Source organism: Apodemus sylvaticus, chromosome 5 (genome assembly GCF_947179515.1).
Source record: "Apodemus sylvaticus chromosome 5, mApoSyl1.1, whole genome shotgun sequence".
Taxonomy (NCBI): Eukaryota; Metazoa; Chordata; class Mammalia; order Rodentia; family Muridae; genus Apodemus; species Apodemus sylvaticus.
Window position 1 is genome coordinate 33568332 of NC_067476.1, and position 16217 is coordinate 33584548.

The window sequence follows — 16217 nt, forward strand, 5'->3', positions numbered from 1 at the left end:
TGTCCCTGTTTAAATCCCAATTTTAAATTCAACAGAAGACGCACTATCTTGCTCCATGTTATTTCGTATGTTCTGATGGCAGACCCATGTGATTTCAGGAGGCTGAGGTACTATTTTGAGGGACTGACTGAAACGAAATGGAGTTTAAAGAGTTTTCTAGCACCATTTCACACAGCACAGCGTATAAGCTACTGAAATATAAACCAGGTTTTCCTTCTCACAGACATTCTATAAGAATGCCTTTACAATGAGCTTTTAAGGTTATTTCCAGATGTTTTCAGCACAGCTGATACTCTGGTGCCAGGGCTAAGATAGTAACAGAAGATTGGGTCCCTGATGTTAATAAATCATGTCCAGAAGGGGACAAGGTAGAGCCTAATTAGAACATACCATGTACTCAAAAAGTGTCTGTACAAAGTGATCCCCAATCAGTACATAGTGTGTTTACAAAAACAGGGCTTGCTGTACAAAATGTAATTCAATCAGTACATACTGTGTGCTCAAAAACAGTGTAGAACCTGGGCTTGCAAAGGGCTGCTGGAAGTTACGTTTTGGTGATAGGGTGGCAAAAACTGTGAGTGGGTGGAGGATTAGAGGAGGCATAAGCAGAGTGTGAGCAGGTGGATACGGGAGAAAGAACAGCTCAAGCCCAGAGTATGATAAAAGCAGAAGCACACCAGGGCTAAAGACAAAGGAATAAACAGTGAAGATTCAGAGCTGCCTCCCAGCTCTACCACAGAGGCATTCAAGGGTTCCACTAACTGAGGAAGACAGCTGTGAGGATTTAAGTGTGTGTGGCTTTTAGTGTGGGCTTTATTTTGCAGACAGAGGGAGTAGTTGCTTAACGGAGTAATCTATGTGAGACTGTGAGCCCACAAGATATAACCCAGGGAATAGGGCAGGTACTTAGCAGATTACTGTGGTTATTGTTTCAGCGGCGTTGGGGCATGAGTGACAAGATCATGTTTAGGAGAATTTCCTGAGTATTTCCTTTACCTTAAAGTTCTGTTTATTTTCCCATCCACCAATTACCAGCACAATCCCTAATCAATCTATAAAATATTGCCTAACCATAGATAATTATAGTCCTTACTCCTCAACAAGGTATCCTCTTTTTGCAACAGACAGAGACTACTACAGAAAAACAAAGGGAAGGGAGAAATATAATTAAATTATAGCCAACTAAAGTACAGATTTGTGGATCCCAATCTCATTAGGGAAGAGGAGGGAAAAAGATTTTAAGAGCAAGAGGGTGAGGGAGTTTGCTGTAAAATGCTATTTCTTAGTAATGTCAGAAGCTATATCCAGAAGTCTCAATAACATGAGACTTGAGTAACATGAGCTCATGCCTAAACGTGAGCGGAACAAGGATGATGTGAGTGAACATGTCAGAGTCAGTGGAGAAAAACATGTGAGGCCTCAAAACTATACAAAGCACTACAGGCAACTGAGGAAAGCTGTGGTAGGTGGTTTTCCTCAGGGAAGAACACACAAACTGTTTGGCCAATGCCAGGTGATCAGCCCTGAAAACATACATGCAAGTAACATTATACAAACTGCATAGGTTGTATTTAGGAATATATATGCTCCTACAAATAAATATGCACATTATTTTTTAATTAATTAATTTATATTTTTACACTCCATATTTTACTCCCCCTCTCCCGTCTATCCTCTGACTGTTCCGCATCCCATACCTCCTCCCCAACCTCCCTGTTTCCACGTGGATGTCCCCACTTCCCACCCACCTGTCCTCTAAACACCCTTGGGCCTCCAGTCTCTTGAGGGTTAGGTGCATCATCTCTGAATGAACACAGACCCAGCAGTCCTCTCTGTATGTGTGTTGGGGGCCTCATAAGCTGGTGTATGCTGCCTGTTTGGTGGTCCAGTGTTTAATGTGTACATTAATAATAATGAAAATAGAAGACATGAATTTGAAGGAAATCAGGGATGGATATAAGAGAAGGTGTAGAGGGAAGGGAGAAATGTAATTAATGTATAATATCAAAAATTAAAATAAATAGAAGAGGAAGTGAGCAGTTCTCTCTCTCTCTCTCTCTCTCTCTCTCTCTCTCTGTGTGTGTGTGTGTGTGTGTGTTTAAACAGGCCTATCTATGTTTTCTTGTCTTTCATACTGATACCTATTTCCTAAAATAGATCCATTCTAGCTTTAAAATGAACCTAATCAACAGCTGTTTAGCATGGAAGAAAATCATCATTGATGCTACATTATGGTTAAGATCATTCGGCAGGACGCAGTATGCACCAATCAGCTAATCTAAGTCCCTCCCAGGTGTTCTTTTGTTACTTCTATAAGGAAGGTTTACTTCTAAAAAGAAGAAATACCTCCCTTTTTATGCTTTTTAAAAATTTTTCTATATTCTTTGTTTACATTTCAAATGATTTTCCCTTTCCTGGTTTCCCCCTCCCCCTAAGTCCCATAAGTCCTCTTCCCTCAGCCAGTTCCTCAATCAACCCCTCCCATTCCTCTGTCCTGGCAATTCCCTACAATGCTGCATGAAGCCTTTCCTTACCCGGGCCTTCTCCTTCCTTCTTCTTGGGAATGATTTGATATGTGGGTTGCGTTTTGGGTATTCAGAGCTTCTGGGCTAATATCCACTTATCAGTGACTGCATTCCATGTGTGTTCTTTTGTGAACGAGTTACTTCATTTAGTATGATATTTTCCAGTTCCAACCATTTGCCTATGAATTTTATGGATTCATTGTTTTTAATTGCTCAGTGGTATTCCATTGTGTAATATACCACATTTTCTGTATCCATTCCTCCATTGAGGGACATCTGGGTTCTTTCCAGCTTCTGGCTATTATAAATAAGGCTGCTATGAACATAGTGGAGCACGTGTCCTTATTGCATGCTGGGGAGTCCCCTGGGTATATGCCCAGGAGAGGTATAGCAGGATCCTCCTGAAGTGTCATGCCCAGTTTTCTGAGGAACCACCAGACTGATTTCCAGAGTAGGTGTACCAGCTTGCAATCCCACCATCAGTGGAGGAGTGTTCCTCTTTCTCTACATCCTCTCCAACACCTGCTGTCTCCCAAGTTTTTAATCCTAGCCACTCTGACTGATGTGAGGTGAAATCTCAGGGTTGTTTTGATTTGAAGTTCCCCTAATAACTAATGATGTTGAACATTTCTTAAGGTGCTTCTCAGCCATTCGAAGTTCTTCAGGTGAAAATTCTTTGTTTAGATCTGTACCCCATTTTTTAATAGGGTTATTTGGTATTCTGGGGTCTAACTGCTTGAGTTCTTTGTATATATTGGATGTTAGCCCTCTGTTGGATGTAGGGTTGGTGAAGATCTTTTCTCAATTTGTTGCTTGCTGCTTTGTTCTTTTGACAGTGTCCCTTGCCTTACAGAAACATTGTAATTTTATGAGGTCCCATTTGTCAATTCTTGATCTTCTGAGGAAAGAAATTTAAGAAAACCTCAGAAACTGCATGGTATTGGTACAGTGATAGGCACGTGGATCAATGGAATAGGGTTAAAGACCCAGAAATGAATCCACACACCTATGATCACTTGATCTTTGACAAAGGAGCTGAAAATATCCAGTGGAAAAAGTTAACCTTTTCAACAAATGGTGCTGGTTCAATTGGAGGTCAGCATGCAGAAGAATGCAAATTGATCCATTCTTATCTCCATGTACTAAACTTCACTCCAAGTGGATCAAGAACCTCCATGTAAAACCAGACACACTGAAACTAATAGAAAAGAAACTGGGGAAGACCCTTGAGGACATGGGCACAGGGGAAAAGTTCCTGAACAGAACATCAATAGCTTATGCTCGAAGATCAAGAATCGGCAAATGGGACCTCATAAAGTTACAAGGATTCTTTAAGGCAAAGGACATTGTCAAAAGGATAACATGGCAACCAACAAATTGGGAAAAGATCTTCACCAACACTACATTCAGAAGAGGGCTTATATCGAAGATATACAAAGAACTCAAGAAGGTAGACTCCAGAGAGCCAAATATCCCCCTTAAAAAATGGGTACAGAGCTAAACAAAGAACTTTCATCTGAAGAATATCGAATGGCTGAGAAGCACCTAAAGAAATGTTCAACATCCTTAGTCATCAGGGAAATGCAAATCAAAACAACCCTGGGATTTCATCTCATACTAGTCAGAGTGGCAAAGATCAAAAACTCAGGAGAAAACAGGTCCTGGTGAGGATGTGGAGAAAGAGGAACACTCTTCCACTGCTGGTGGGGTTGCAAGCTGGTACTACCACTCTGGAAATCAGTCTGGCAGTTCCTCAAAAAACTTGGAATGATAGTTTCGGAGGCCCTGGTATACCACTCTTGGGCATATACCCAGAGGATTCCCCAGCATGTAATAAGTACACATGCTCCACTATGTTCATAGCAGCCCTATTTATAATTGCCAGATGCTGGAAAGAACCCAGATGTCCCTCAAGGGAGGAATGGATACAGAAAATGTGGTATATATACACAATGGAGTACTATTCAGCCATTAGAAACAATGAATTCATGAAATTCTTAGACAAATGGATGGAACTGGATAAGATCATCCTAAGTGAGGTAACCCAGTCTCAAAAGAACACTCATGGTATGCACTCACTGATAAACGGATATTAGCCTAGAAGCTTGGAATACACAAGTCACATATCAAATGATGCCTAAGAAGAAGGAAGGAGTAGCCCTTGGTCATGGAAAGGTTCAGTGCAGACCTATAAGGAAATACCAGGACAGGGAAGTGGGAAGAGGTGGATTGGGAAAGAGGAGAGGGAAGAGTGCTTATGGGACTTTCGGGGAGGGGAGATCCATGAAAGGTAAAATCACTTGAAATGTAAATAAAGAAAATACCGCCCGGCCACCATCTTCACTACCTGACGGAGCAGAAAGCAGCACCAGGTACTGAGATATCCCGAGTTTAAGATTTCTGGGGGCGCAAACCACCAGGGATCTGCCTGCGCCTAGGACCTGGACAGAAAGGCAGTTCGTCCGTGTGCCAGCCTGTCATGAGGCCTGAGGTAGGGAGATGCAAACTGTCAGAGTACAGGTAAGCTTTAGGAGGAATGATCAGCACAGGGAATGACTCATGGCCACCATCATTAGGGGTTATGGGACTGCTTAGATGATCTATTTAATCCTGATTTAATTTTGGTATTTGGTATCTGTCTAAGAAATTGTCCATTTCCTCCAGAGTCTCCATTTGTGTTGAGTATAGACTTTTGTAGTAGGATCTGATGATTTTTTCGAATTTCCTCAGTTTCTGTTGTTATATCTCCCTTTTCATTTCTAATTTTGTTAATTTGGATACTGTCTTTGTGCCCTTTTGTTAGTCTGCCTAAGGGTTTATCTATCTTGTTGATTTTCTCTAAGAACCAGGTTTTGTTGATTCTTTCTTGTCACTTTTTATGTTGATTTTATATTTGAGTGGTTATCTTCTTTTGGGTTTGATGAAAGAAAGGTTACTATATTGCTTTTTCCAGGGTATAGTTTCCCTCCTTGTATTGGTATTTTCCCCCTATTATCTTTTGTAGGGCTGGGTTTGTGGAAAGATATTGTGTACATTTGCTTTTGTCATGGAATATCTTGGTTTCTCCAGCTATAGTGATTGAGAGTTTTGCTGGGTATAGTAGTCTTGGCTGATATTTGTGTTCTCTTAGAGTCTGCATGAGATCTGCCCAGGATCTTCTAGCTTTCATGGTCTCTGGTGAGAAATCTGGTGTAATTCTGATAAGTCTTCCTTTATATGTTACTTGGCCTTTTTCTCTTACTGCCTTTAATATTCTTTCCTTTTTTTTAGTACATTCGGGGTTTTGATTATTATGTGACAGGAGGTATTTCTGTTCTGGTCCAGTCTGGAGTTCTGTAGGCTTCTTGTATATTCATGGGCATCTCTCTCTTTAGGTTAGGGAAGTCTTCTTCCATAATTTTGTTGAAGATATTTGCTGGCCCTTTAAGTTGTAAATCTTCACTTTCATGAATGCCTATAAACCTTAGATTTGGCTTTCTAATTGTGTCCTGGATTTCCTGGATGTTTTGGGCTACAAACTTTTTGCATTTTGCATTTTCTTTAACTGTTGAGTCCATGGTTTCTATGGTATCTTTGGCATCTGAGATTCTTTCTTCTATCTCTTGTATTCTGTTGTTGATATTTGCGTCTATGGCCCCTGATTTCTTCCCAAGGTTTTCTATCTCCAAAGTTGTCTCCCTCAGTGCTTTCTTAGTTGTTTCTACTTTTGTTTTTAGATCCTGGAAATTTTTGCTCAGTTCTGTCATTTGCTTGTTTGTGTTTTCCTCTAATTCTTCAAGAGAGAATTAGAGGAAATTTGCTTGTTTGTGTTTCCTCTTTCATGACTTCTGCCTGTTGATCAAAGTGCTCCTCTATTTCTTTAAGTGATTTTTGCATTTCCTCCTTATTGGTTTTTGTATTCTCCTGAATTTCTTTCGATGATTTTTGTGTTTCCCTTGTAAGGGCTTCTAACTTTTGATCCATTTTCTCCTGAATTTCTTTAAGTATGTCCTTCATGTGTTCCTATACCAGCATCATGACCAGTGATTTTAAATCCAAATCTTGTTTTTCTGGTGTGTTGGGGTATCCAGGACTTGCTATTGTTGGAGAATTGGGTTCAGATGCTGCCATAATGCCTTGGTTTCTGTTAGTAATATTCCTACGTTTGCCTTTAGCCATCTGGTTACCTCCAGTGTTAGTTGGTCTTGTTGTCACTGGCTGTTGCTTGAACCTCCTGTGAGCCTGTAAGGGTATTTCCACACCACTGGATGACTGGGTTTCCCATGGCACAGATATCTGATGTGCTGACTTCTTCTTGGGTGCCGTTGGAGCCCTGCTGTGTCTTGCCCCAAGCAATGTTATACTTGGGTTGTCTCTGTGAACTTGGTGCTGCCTGTCTGCTCCATCAGGGGCAAAGATGGTGGATGCTGCAGGGACCTTTTCCAAGTGCTGATCACTCTGCAGCACAAAGGATCCCCGACAGGGTTGGCACACAGATGGCCCACAGAACTGCCCAGGCCTATGTGCAGGCAAAAGCCTGACAGGCTGAGACCCAAACGATGTTAGACTCAGGCTATGTCTGTGTACCTGCCGCTGTCTGTTAGATCTGTCTGGTGTCCGGGAGACAAGATTCTTTACTTCTGTAAAGTAATTGCTTTATAAAGTAGAGTTGTCAGAAATCACATGTAAAAGATAGGTTTCTAAGCCTTGGAAGAATGAAGACTTTCATAGGTGGTATATATAGCAACACTGGGTGCTCTAAAACAGACAATGTGAGTAAGGCATAGAAATGTGTTTTCACAAATGGCAAAGAAACTAATACTGGGAGAAGGTAATAATTTATTCAAGCCCACATAGTTGGAAAAAAATGTTTTATCTGGTATTCAAGTCTAGCAAATTAAATGTGGAGGTTTTTTATTTTTATTGATGGGGGTAGGTTATAGGAGTCCAGAATCCAAGCTGTTATGCCTTCTTACATTACTGTGCTTCCATGGTTCTATGATTCACACGGTTCTAGGATTCACATGTTCAACATTTATAAATGTTGAAATGAGTACCTTCCCAGTGAAACATACATTAGCTGTGTGAAGAACTTTGCTCTCATATGAATGAACAGTTTAGGAAAACTGGATTTCTGAGTGAAGTTTATGTATTCATTGCGTATGTTGTACCACACACTGGAGATCCAGAGTAATTAGTGCTTTGTGTGACTTTTAATGTGTTTTGCTTGTGTGTGTGTGTGTGTGTGTGTGTGTGTGTGTGTGTGTGTGTGTATCGTATATCTGTTTTCATTTCACTAATTTATTTATTTTCATCATGATGGAGGCCCCCTCCCACCTCTCCAAGTTGCACCTTTCTACCCCATTCACCCTCCCCTTCTCCTCAGAGAAAGGGAACCCCCAACACTGGGTCCCAACCTGCTCTGGGACATCAAGTCACATCAGGACAAAGCACATCCTTTCCCACTGAGGCCAGACAAGGCAACCCATCAAGGGGAAAGGGATCCAAAGGCAAAGTAGGAGTCAGAGATGGCCCCCAACTCCAGTTAGGGGATCCACAAGAAGCCCAAGCTGCACATCTGCTACATATGTGTAGGGGGCCTAGTTCCAGACCATACATGCTCTTTGGTTTGTGGTTCAGCCCTGAACCCCCATGGGCCCATGGGAGTTGATTCTGTAGGTTTTCTTGTGGCACCCTTGACCTCTCCATCTTTCTTCTCTCCATTTTGCCACAAGACTCTCTGAGTTCCATCTACTGTTTGGCCGTGGGTCTCTGCATCTGGTTTTCTCAGCTGCTGGATGAAGCCTCTCAGATAGTAGCAAACCTGGGCTCCTGTCCGCAAGCATAGCAGAATATCATTAATAGTTTTAGGGCTTGGCTCTCTCCTATGGGATGGGTCTCAAGTTGGGCTAGTCATTGTTTGGCCATTTCCTTTATCTCTGCTCCATCTTTGTCCCTGCACATCTTATAGTCAGGGTAAATTTTGGATCTAAGGTTTTGTGAATGGGTTAGGGTCCCTCTCCAGTAGAAGTTGTGCCTAGCTACCGAAGTGGCTGCTTTAGGCTCTGTATTCCTGGTTGCTAGGACTCTCAGCTACAGTCACCTCCCTACATCCTTCCAGTTCTCCAGCTTTTTCCACAGATGTGCCTCCCATTGATTTCCCTTCTCACAGCCCTTTCACTCATCATCCTTGTTCCTCTTCCCATTTTCTTCTCCCAACCAGTTCCCCTCTCTCCTTCCACCTCCAAAGTGTATTTTATTTCCCTTTCAGAGTGAGATTCAAGTATCCTCTCCTGGGCCTGCCTTGTTAGTTAGTTAGTTTCTTTTGGCCTATGGATTGTAACATGTTTATCCTGTAAATTATGGCTAATATCCACTTATAAGTGAGTACATACATACCATGCATATCTTTCTGGTTCTGGTTTCCCTCACTCAGGATACTATCTTCTAGTTCCATTCATTTGCTTACCAATTTCCTGATGTTCTTGTTCATAAGAACAGCATGTTATAGCTGGGTTGTAAAAATTCTAGGTCTACACTGAGTAGTATTCTATTGTGTAAATGAACCATATTTCCTGCAGCCATTCATCAGTTGAAGGACACCTAGGCTCTTTCCAGCTTCTGGTTACTACAACTAAGGCTGCAATTAACATAGTGAAGCATGTGTCCTTGTGGTATGGTAGAGCATCTTTTGGGTATATGCCCAGGAGTGGTATAACTGGGTTTGGAAGTAGAACTATTCTTAATTTTCTGGTGGATCATGAGGAACCACCAGATTGATTTCCAAAGTGGCTGTACAAGTTTGCACTCTCAACTGCAATGGAGGGGTGTTCCTCATGCTCCAAACCCCCTCCAGCATGTGCTGTCTCTTGAGGTTTGATCTTAGTAATTCTGACACTTGTAAGATGGATTTTTAGTTTATGGCATCTCCTTGATGACTAAGGAAGTTGAACATTTCTTTTAAATACTTCTTGGCCAATAACAATTCCTCTGTTGAGAAGTCTGTTTAGCTCTGTGCCCTACTTCTTAATTTGGTTTTTTTGGATTGCTGGTGTTTAATTTCTTGATTCTTATTTATTTGGGATACAAGCCCTCTGTCAGATGCAGGGTTAGTAAAGATCCGTTTCTAATTTGCAGGTTCCTGTTTTGTCCTATTGATGGTGTCCTTGGCTTTACAGACACTTTCCATTTCACGAGGTCCCATTTATTAATTATTGATTTTTAGTGCCTGAGCTGTTAGTATTGTATTCAGGAAGTTGTCTAGTGTACCAATTCATTCAAGGCTATTTTCCACTTTCTCTTCTATATCCTTTCTGATTTTGTTTTGAGGTCTTTGATCTATTTGGACTAGAATTTTGTGCAACGTGATAACTATGAATCTATTTGCATTCATCTACATGCAGACATCTAGTTAGACCAGCTCCATTTGCTGAAGATGTTTTCTTTTTTCCATTGTATTATTTTGTCAAAAATAGAGTATCCATAGGTGTGTGGGTCTATTTCTGAGTCTTTGACCCTATTCCATTGATCAACCATTGTCTGCTCCTGTACCAATATCATGTACTTTTTAATCACTATTGCTCTGTAGTACAGCTCGAGGTCAAGAGTTTAAACCTTCAGAAGTTCTTTTATTGTATCAGATTGGTTTTTCCTTGTATGCCTATCTCTTCAAGACTTCTAACATGAATGGGTGTTGGATTTATTTCAAAGGCTTTTTCAGCATCTTATGAGAAGACTCTATTTTTTTTTTTTTGGTTTGTTTTTATGGTGGATCATGTTGATAAATTTTTATGTTGAACCATCCCTGCATTTCTGGGATGAAGCCTACCTGATCATGGTGGATGATGTTCTTGGATTAGGTTTGTGAGTATTTTATTGAGTATTTTAAAATCAATGTTCACAAGAGAAATTGGTCTGAAATTCTCTTTCTTCGTAGAAGCTTTGTGTGATTTAGGTATCAGGGTGACTGTGGTCTCAGAATGAGTTTGGGATTTTTTTCTATTTCTTTTTGTGGAATAGTTTGAGAAGTATTGGTATTAGATCATCTTTGAAAGTCTCGTAAAATTCTGTGCTAAACCCATGCTAAAACCATCTGGTCCTGGGCTTTTTTTTTTGGTTGGGAGATGTTGATGACGGCTTTCTTTAGGGATTTTACAAACTATTTAAGTTGTTTCTCCAATCTTGATTTAGCTTTAGTACATTAAACCTATAAAGAAAATTGTACATTTCCTTTCAATTTTCCAATTTTATGGGATACAGGTATTTGAAATAAGAACTTATGATTCTTTGATTTTCCTTGATGTTTGTTGTTTGGTCTTTCTTTCCATTTCTGATTTTGCTAACTTGGATACTGTTTTCTTGGTTAGTTTGGCTAGGGATTTGTCTATCTTGTTGATTTTCTCAAAGAACCATGATTTTTGCTTTCATGAATTCTTTGTATTGTTCTCCTTGTTTCTAAATTTATTGATTTCATCCATGAGTTTGATTATTTCCTGCTGTATTACTTCTATTGAGTGTGTTTGCTTGATTTTGTTCTAGAGATTTTAGGTGTGCTTTTCAATCGCTAGTATGAGATCTTTCCGGTGTCTTTGTGAATGTATTTAGTGGTATGGGCTTTCTTCTTAGGAATGTTTTCCCTTTGTCCCATAAATTTGGGCATGCTGTGCCTTCATTTTCACTGTATTCTAGAAAGTCTTTACATTCTTTATTCTTTGATCCAGTGGTCATTGAATAGAGTGTTCTTCAGTTGCCATGAGGTTGTAGACTTTCTGTGATTTCTGTTGTTGAAGTCCAGTGATGTTTTTTTGCCTGCACTATTTTTTATTGGTCATTTTCTTTACTTCGTGTTTTCTTTGTAGCTTCTGTTTCCACTTTTTGGTCTTGAGCAGTTTTATATATTTCCTATAATTGGTTGTATTTTCCTGTATTTCTTTAAGTGAGGTACTCATTTCCTCTTTAAAGACCTGCATCATCTTTATAAGATTGGACTTAAAGTCCTCCTCTTATGGCTATGTTAGGATATCCATCCACAGCTTTCTATAGTAGGATAACTGGGATCAGGTGGTATCCTGTTGCCTTGGTTCTTCATGATTGCGTTATGCTGTCTTTTAGCCATCTGGTCATCTCTAGTATTGTCTGAATGGCAGAAAGATTTTCTTTGGGAGGCATGCAGAGCCTTAGGCTTGACACTGGAGTTCAGGGAATAGCCCACTGCTTACCTCTGCTAGTTTTGCCTCAGGTGGAACTGAATATTCCTTGGATTCTGCAGGCCTCCTCAGGAAGGGAAGCAGAGTTGTGAGCCTGACAGTAGAGTTTAAGGGACAGAATACAGTTTACCTCTGCTGGCTGGACTGCGGATAGCGGGGTCTAATCTGGGTGTTCCTGGTTTCTTGTTGCGGGGATGTGGGAGAGAAGGTGATAGAGATGGGGATTGGGATGCAGTTAACCTCTGCTGGCTGTGCTGTGGGTGGACCTATCAGGCAGGAGCCATATTCCTTGTTGTATGTATCAAAACTCATACTGAATAATGAGTTCTGGATTTCAAGGGAGGATTTATTTTGCATCTGCCTTCCCTGTCTTTTTCTGACAGTTGAACATGTACAGGTACTATAATAAATAGATTTGTTGCAGTATGACCTACCCACTGTTAAAGATTCAACCTTGGTGTTTAGTTTATTCATGGAATTGTGTAATTATTAACAAACTGCTGATCATTTTTATTTGCCTTTTTCAACTTTGCACCAGTCATTTCCATATTACCACTCACCACACACCAACCCAACCATTGTAATCACTATAATCACTAATCTTTCTCTGGGCACAAATTTGCATATTGTGGAAGTCCCATGTATCGAGTCATATAGTATATACTCTTTTGTAGCTGGCTTTTTACATTTTACATGGTATTTTCAAGGCTCTAAGAGGTAATTTGCTGTACTAATATCAAAGATTTATTTCTTTTAATGAATATTCCATACTCTGGATATTATCCAGTAGTAGATATTTGGGTTAGTTTTATTTATGTTATGAATAAGTGGTAGTAAAAACTTGAGTATAAGTTTTTGTGTTCACATGTGTTTCTCTTTATTTTGAGGACTCCTTGAAGTGGAGTTTATATGATTACTGGTTTAAATGATTCTAAACTTAAGGTTTTGAGAAAATTTCAGAATTTTCTCAAAGAATGCTTTATTAGGTCTAATTCCCAACAGCAACATGTTGAGGGTTCCAATGTCTACTTGACCTCATCCCTGCCAACACTTGTCTCTTTGATCACAGCCAACCCTGTGGGTGTGAACTGGTATCCCATGGTGCATTTGAGTTGAAATTTTCTGAAAGCCAATGATGCCCAGCAGGTTTTCATATGTTAATGAGCCATTTGTATATCTTGTTAACAGAATCATCTATTCAGACCTTATCTCCCATTTTTTTAAATTGGATTGTCATTTTACTTCTGAATTGTAAGAATTCTTTGTGTATCTGAGATACAAGTCACTGCTCAGTGCTGTAACTTGCAAGTGTTTTTTGTTCTGAATGTTCCTCACACTTCTTGATGGTTCCCAAGCATCAGAGCTGAACATTTTGATAAAGAACAACTTATCTACGTTTTTATTCCTTTTTCCTTTTTCTTTCTTTTTTTTTCAAATTTTATTTCTGATAGACCTAAAAAGATTTTTCTGAAAACTCAAACACACCCATGGGGGATTAGGAATTAAAAGCATGGGTTTGGAAAGGCATAGTTCAGGGAACAACAGAAGTATATGTGCTGGGTAATGGGATTATAGTGACTTCTAAGAAGAGCCTGATACTGCTGTCTCCTGGGCGGCTCTGTCAGGGCCTAACAGATACAGAGGTGGATGCTCCCAGGCAACCGTTGGACTGAGCACAGGGTCCCCAATGGAGGAGTTAGAGAAAGGACCCAAGGAGCTGAAGGGGTTTGCAGCCCCACAGGAGAAAGAACAATATGAACCAAACAGTACCCCCCAGAGCTCCCAGGGACTAAACTACCAACCAAAGAGGACACATGGAGGGAACCATGGCTCCAGTTGCATATGTGGCAGAGGATGGCGTGGTCAGACATCAATGGGAGGAGAGGCCCTTGGTCCTGTGAAGGCTCAATAGATGCCCCAGTGTAGGGGAATGCCAGGTCAGGGAAGCAGGAGTGGGTGGGTTAGTGAGCAGGAAGAGAAGAGGATGGGATAGGGGGGTTTTGAAGGGTAAATAAGGAAAGGGGATAACTTTTGAAATATAAATAAAGAAAATATCTAATAAAAACAAACAAAAATAAAGAAACTTGGAAAATAAGAAGACGATCTGAGCCATGTTTTACTTTTCTAATTTGGGGGAGAGAATGTGGAAATTTTGTTCTAGTTCTTTGCAAGTTGTATCACACTTTTCTTTCCATTTAGAAAGTTTTCCCCTTGTTTCTCAATGTTTACAGTGTGAACTTTTTTTTTTTTATCCCATGTGGAAAAGGATGGAGTTCACAGAATAGTTTGTGAAGTCCCTTGGATGTAATCATTTGGAAAATTTGACTGTTCTTTCTTTGGTTTTTGTTTCTTTTTTTCTTTTTCTTTTTGCCTCTTTGCCTTATTCCCTCCTCTTCTTTATAGAGTTCATTTTGTGCTAAATTTCCCTGAGGCTCTACTCTATTTTTTTTTTCACGCTATCCCCCATTTGAGTATTTTATACCATAGTACTGTATTCACATCCACTCTCATCCCTCTTCCTACTCTGACACCTCCTGTGGCCCTTTCCCATGGAAATTCATGGCCTTTTGCAAATTAATTATTTTTTCCTTTCCCCTTCTTTGTTCAAATATCACCCTTTCCATCCATCTATTTATATGTTCATTGATTCTTTTTTATGCCTGTACAAAGCTAGTGCTGATTTCCTCTAGAGAAAAGATTTTATTAATTACTCTTCTTTTCAATTACTGAATTGAGGTAGTGGTGTGTCCTCTTCACATTTTTTTTTAATCAAAACTTTTTTCCCCTCATTTTGTCCTTTCCAATATTATCTATTTGATGAGAAGTAGTTATCACATCTTCCTTTACACCTTTAAGCAAGGTTTTCTTTAGTTTCTCAAACATACTTATAATTACAACTTTGAAGTTTGCAGTGTCTGACAGAAAACTTTCAAAGGCAGCTTTTGTTGTATAGCTAAATATCTTTTTCTCTGTCTTGGTCACACTTCATTTATATGCACATATCAGATGCTTTTTATTGCATAATAGGAATTAAAACAACATAGCCATTTCTCACCACTATGTTCCAAATATAATCAGTTCCCCTGATAAAAGTTCAGATATGTCTTAAGACTCCCTATCTGATAAAATTCACCTTAGTACTGTTACAGACCTGGGAATAGACAGTGATCACTTGTCTTAGGATAGAGTCACAAGTAAGGTTCTCAGATAGCAAGCACTGATCTATTTATGCTAATTTTCCCAAAGAAAGATAAGAACAATTAGCCATTTCTATTTGTTTTACCTATGTAGTCACATTGGCTAAATAACCTAGGCTTTTATCATTATTTTTTCCTTAACATTTTAATTTTATTATGAGTCAAGATGAAGCTAGGCCAAGTTGACAACTTTAGTTTACTCAAAGATATGAGCCAAATTTGTACTAAGTATATTAATAAGAAAATATAATCACATGCCTGTAGACAGTATATCAGTACCTAATACTGCATGAGATGTGCACTGGTAAAAACCATGATTTTAAACATTATTATTTGTTGGGATTATATTTTCTATAATTCTCATTGTGGAAAGAAAACCTATCATAGAGGTCTTCAGTAACCATATCTATCAATTTATGTGTAATCCAGCATTAATTCGGAAAGTTACAGTTGATAGTTTTACATTAAGGATATTTTGAAAAAAATTATATAAATTTATATTACCTATTATATAATTAAGTAAAAATTTATATGAATGTATATTTGGAATTGGTCTTATAAGAAAATGTTTACCAAATCCATATGTAGAATATTAAAGATTCATGAAGCTGTTAGTATTCATTAAGATAACAATTTAATTGGTTTTAAGATGTGTAGAGTATTCTAGCTTATAAATAGTATGAACTTGCCATAATACATGTTCACAATATGTAAATTTGGATTTGCAAATCCAACTTAATTGTGAATGCCAAAAGCAATTTTAGCACATAACAAAAAATAGATTTAAAAAAGACATTACATTAAAAGATCAGGACTGCATCCAGGAAATTCTAGCTAATTCCTAAAAGGAATCATCTCTTTCTGATTCCTCCAAGAACACATTTATACAGACCTGAACTGCTGGATTATGCTCATCTGTAACACCACTAATAATTGACTGACAGAGAAACTGGGCATTGCTCTCACTGTTACTGTTTCTTAACTATTTTTGTAATTAGATTTCTAAAATTGCATATGATATTTAATATTCTACCTGCTAAATATCTAAATATTGAAATAATGTTTATCTTGGTTTTAATGAAATTTCAAATTAAGATATCATGTTCTTTCATTTGATCATGTTTTTATTTTGTCTGTTTGCTTACCCAAAACTCCTACCTTATTCAAAACTAAAGTTTAAAAGATATGTTATTATCATTATCATTAAAAACATGCATGTGTGTGTATACTTATATTCTCGTTATTTAGCACAATTTGGGTAAATCAAAAAATGTAGGGTTTTTTATTTATTTATTAAACTTTAACTACAT

At 38.8% G+C, this 16217-nt stretch overlaps 1 non-coding gene across 1 annotated transcript; it reads right to left on the reverse strand.

Moving 5' to 3' along the window:
- Positions 1 to 11991: 11991 nt before the first annotated feature.
- LOC127686587 (small nucleolar RNA SNORA40) lies at positions 11992 to 12112 on the reverse strand. Its single transcript, XR_007978187.1, has one exon. It is a non-coding gene; the product is annotated as a small nucleolar RNA SNORA40 (small nucleolar RNA).
- Positions 12113 to 16217: the final 4105 nt, after the last annotated feature.